Source organism: Otolemur garnettii, unplaced genomic scaffold (genome assembly GCF_000181295.1).
Source record: "Otolemur garnettii isolate 467f Iridium unplaced genomic scaffold, OtoGar3 scaffold00252, whole genome shotgun sequence".
Taxonomy (NCBI): Eukaryota; Metazoa; Chordata; class Mammalia; order Primates; family Galagidae; genus Otolemur; species Otolemur garnettii.
This window is the reverse complement of record NW_003852647.1, coordinates 1,504,816-1,509,767: the sequence shown is the minus strand read 5'-3', so window position 1 is coordinate 1,509,767 and position 4,952 is coordinate 1,504,816. Positions and strand designations below refer to the sequence as shown.

Below are 4,952 nucleotides of genomic sequence, written 5' to 3'. Positions count from 1 at the left end.
GCTATTTTTCTGTTGCAGTCTGGCTGAGGCCAGGTTTGAACCTGCCACCCTCAGCATATGGGGCCAGCGCCCTACTCACTGAGTCACAGGCGCCACCCTGCCCCCTTGTTTTTCTTTTCTTTTTTTTTTGAGACAGTCTCACTTTGTCGCCCTCGCCCTTGGTAGAGTACCCTGGTGTCACAGCTCGTAGCAACCTCCCGCTCTTGGGCTTAAGCGATTCTCTTGCCTCAGCTTCCCAAGTAGCTGGGACTACAGGCGCCCGCCACAACACCCGGCTATTTTTCTGTTGCAGTTCTGCCGGACTGGGTTTTGAACACACTACCCTCGGTATATGGGGCCAGCACCCTACCCACTGAGCCATAGGCGCTGCCCCGTGAAGAGACATTTCATGTTCATGAATTGGAAGGCTTAATTTTTTTTTTGTTTGTTTTTTGAGACAGAATCTCAAACTGTCACCCTGGTAGAGTGCCATGGCATTGCAGCTCATAGCAACCTCCAACTCTTGGGCTTAAGCGATTCTCTTGCCTCAGCTTCCCGAGTAGCTGGGACTACAGGCACCGGCCACAATGCCCAGCTATTTTTTTTGTTGCAGTTTGGCCAAGGCCAAGTTCAAACCAGCCACCCTCAGTGTATGGGGCTGGTGCCCTACTCACGGAGCCACAGGCACCACCTCTGGCTATAATTTTTTGTTGGTGGTGCAGTTGTCATTGTTATTTTAGCTGGCCCAGGTGGGGTTTGAACCTGCCAGCCTCAATGTATGTGGCCGGTACCCTACCCACTGAACTATGAGCGCTGCCTAGGAAAATCCTTGATGCCTTATGTTAGTCAAATACTTCATAGATACAACACTATAAGCATGATCTATAAAAGAGAAGAAATACATTTGACCTCATCAAAATTCAAACTATTGGCCGGCGCCGTGGAGGAGTACACTCGGGAGCCTTGCCCATGGAGAATTGTGGATGATTGTGGTGGAGCCTTCACTATGGGTGTTATTGGTGGCGGAGTCTTCCAGGCCATCAAGGGCTTCTGCAACGCCCCATCTGGAATTCAGCACCAGCTGAGAGGTAGTCTCAATGCTGTGAGAATCCGAGCCCCTCAGATTGGAGGTAGCTTTGCAGTGTGGGGGGGCTGTTCTCTACCATCGACTACGGCCTGGTTCAGCTGCGGGGCAAAGAGGATCTCTGGAACTGTATCACCAGTGGAGCATTGACTGGGGCTGTACTGGCTGCCCGAAGTGGCCCATTGGCCATGGTGGGCTCAGCAATGATGGGGGGCATCCTGTTGGCACTTATTGAAGGTGTTGGCATCCTTCTCACTCGCTACACAGCCCAGCAGTTCCGAAATGCACCCCCATTCGTGGAGGACCCCAGCCAGCTGCCCTCGAAAGAGGGTACCCCAGCCAGCTGCCCTCAAAAGAGGGTACCCCAGCCTCAGGCTATCCCAACTATCAGCAATACCACTGAGGAAGCTGCTGCCTGCCACCACCACCATGGGAGCTGCTCCTCACTTCCCTCCCTGCCGATCTACCTCGCAGGGAGGGCTGGCTCCTCGTTAGCCCTGGGACCCTCCAGAGAGGGCTTCTACTGTGCTCCCTCGTCCCAGGGTGGGGTGGGGCACCCCAGCTGCCCTGACAGATGGGTCTCCCATTTCCTCTCTCAGGGCACCCCAGCCCCACACTCACATATAACAAGCTCTCATCCCAGCTCCTTTGTGTGGCACCCTGATGAGTATTTAAAACCAGTTTTGAAATGCAAAAAATATATATATGTATATATATTTTTTATATATATATATATATAATTTGAACTATTGCACTCCAAAAGACATCCTAAAAAAATGTAAAAAAATGAGACTGGGAAGAAATATTTGCGAAACACATAGCAGAGAAAAGCCTTGTATCCTAAACTAATGAAGAACTCTTTTCTTTCTTGTTCATTTGAAACAGAGTCTCACTCTGTCACTCTGGGTAGAGTGCTATGACATCATAGCTCACAGCAACCTCAAATTCATCAGTTTGAACAATCTTCTTGCCTCAGTCTACCAAGTATCTGAGACTACAGGTGCCCACCACAATGCCCAACTAGATTGTTTTTGGTTTTTTTTTAGAGACAGAGTCTTACTTTATTGCCCTTGGTAGAGTGCTGTGGAGTCACAGCTCACAGCAACCTCCAACTCCTGGGCTTAGGCAATTCTCCTGCCTCAGCCTCCCAAGTAGCTGGGACTACAAGCATCCACCACAAGGCCCGGCTATTTTTTTGTTGTTGTTGCAGTTTGTCTGGGGCCGGGTTTGAACCCGCCATCCTTGGTATATGGGGCCGGCGCCCTACTCACTGAGCCACAGATGCCGCCCCCAACTAGTTTTTCTATTTTTATTAGAGATGGGATCTCACTCTTGCTCAGGCTGGTCTGGAGATCATTGGCCTTGGCCTCCTGGAGTGCTACAATTATAGGTGTGAGCACCCTGCCTGGCCTAAAAAACTAAACAACTCAAATGTCCATCAATTGATGGATAGTCAATTTATGGTATATCCATAAAATGGAATATTATTCAGTAAAAAAATTAATGAACTTCTGATATATGCTACAATATAGAGGAATCTCAAAAACATGGTAGGTGAAAAAGGCAGACACACAACAGATCATATTGTATAATGCCATTTATATAAATTTTTTCTGGAGCTGGGCGTCGTGGCTCATGTCTGTAATCCTAGAACTTTGGGAGGCCAAAGCCCAAGGATCCCTTCAGCTCAGGAGTTTGAAACCAGCCTGAGAAATGCAAGACCCTGGGCCAGGCTTGGTGACTCACGCCTATAATCCCAGCACTTAGGAGGCTGAGGCAGATGGGGCTCACAAGTTCAAGACCAACCCGAGCAAGAGCAAGACCCCCATCTTTAAAAAATAGCCAGGTACTGTGGTGGGCGCCTATAGGCCCAGCTACCTGGGAGGCTGTGGAAAGAGAATCACTTGAACCCAAGAGTTTGAGGTTGCTGTGAGCTAAGATGCCATAGCACTCTACCAAGAGTGACCAAGTGAGACTCTGTCTCCAAAAAAAGAAAAGCAAGATCCCCTCTGTACAAATTGAAAAATTAGCCAGGCATTGTGGTGGGTGCTTGTAGTCCCAGGTACTCGGAAGGCTGAGGCAAGAGAATCACTTAAAGCCCAAGAGTTTGAGTTTGCTGTGAGCTGTGATACCAGAGCACTCTACTGAGGGTGACATAATGAGACTGTCTGGAAAAAAAAAAAAAAAAAAAGAATTTCCTAATGAGTCTCTTTGCTTTTGCCTTTGCTCCCTACAGTGTATTCCCAACATAGAAGCCAATGTGATTCTATTACAATGTGAGATGTGTCATTCCTCTGCTCCAGGCCCTCCAGTGACTCCTCATTTCCTTCATAGTAAAAGCCAGAGTCTTTACCATGACCTACAAGAACCCACATGATTTGGCTCCTCGGCTACTTATTGGCCTCATCTCCTACTACTCATGTATCCTCTCAGCTTCAGCCATATTGTCCTCCCTGCTGTTCTTAGGACATGGCAGGTATGCTTCCGTCTTCCCGGCATGCTCTTCCCCCACATATCCACATACTTACTCCCTCCTTAATCTGAGCTTCAGTGTCGCCTTCTTAGTCAGGCCAACCCTGATGAACCCTTTCAATATTTCCCTCTTCCACTCTGTACTCCTGATCCTCCCCCCACCAAATCTGTTGTCCTCTATTTCTTTCATAGCAATTTCCACCTTCAAATCTACTTTAGAATTTATTTCTTTGTAGTGGCTTATAGTCTATCCCCTCTGTGTCAGTCCATTGGGCCAGCTATCCCATGAACTAGGTCAATAGAAATGTATCTCTCATGGTGCTGGAGGCAGGAAGTCTTAGATCAGGGTGCTGGCACTGTTGGGTTCCGGTGAGGGCCGTCTTCTGGGTTGCCGTAGGAAAACAGCCTGTTGCGTGGCAAGAGTTGCAGCAAGGTCTTAAAACAATGCCAGTAGCATAAATAAATAACCACCACAAGATGTTTATCTAACCTCTCCAGTGGTCCTGAGTTTAGGCAAGAAATTCTGATATGTGACCAACTATACCTTCTCTACCCTAAAAGCTTGCTATATAAAGAGTATTTTCTGGCTTGGTGCTGTAGCTCAGTGGTTAGGGCACCAGCCACATACATTGAGGCAGGCGGGTTCAAACCCAGCCTGGGCCTGCTAAACAATGACAACTACAACAACAAAAAAAATAGCCAGGAGTTGTGGCAGGCACCTGTAGTTCCAGCTACTTAGGACGCTGAGGCAAGAGAATTCTTTAAGCCCAAGAGTTTGAGGATGCTGTGAGCTGTGATGCCACAGTACTTTACTGAGGGTGACATAATGAAACTCTGTCTCAAAAAAAAAAAAGAAAGAATATTTTCTGAAGGGTGGGTGCAGGGACCCATAATCTCATGGATGCCCAAGACATTGCTTCTGTGCATAAGTCCCTGTATTCTCTTTCTGAGAGACTTTCTTCAGCCTCCCAGCTCCCTCAGCCTTTTGGGGTAGGTTTGCATAGACCTGCTCATCGCAGTCCAATTGCAGATTGTGGAATTCTCCCATCTTCTCACATGGGGAAAGGCATCAAGGTCACTATAGGGTCTCTTTCATAAGGGTACTAATCCCACACATGACAGCTCCACCCACCTGCTCCAATGACCTAATCACTTCCCAAAGGAAGAGGCCCTCACCTCCTAACCTTGGATGTTAGGATTTCAGCATGTTAATTTGGGGGCACACAAACATTCACACTATAAAACTCCCTCACGAAAATGTTAGTACCAGTTAAGCAGGGACTTTTATCTTTTTATTTTATTTTTTGAGACAGTCTCACTATGTTGCCCTTGGTAGAGTGCTGTGGCATCACAGCTCACAGCAACCTCAAACTCTTGGGCTTAAGCAATTCTCTTGCCTAAACCTCCTGAGTAGCTG

General features: G+C 47.7%; 1 pseudogene; it reads left to right on the top strand.

Annotated features, from left to right (window-relative positions):
- The first annotated feature begins 907 nt into the window (after positions 1 to 907).
- The window catches only part of LOC100942792, a 9,695-nt pseudogene continuing 5,650 nt past the window's right edge, over positions 908 to 4,952 (top strand).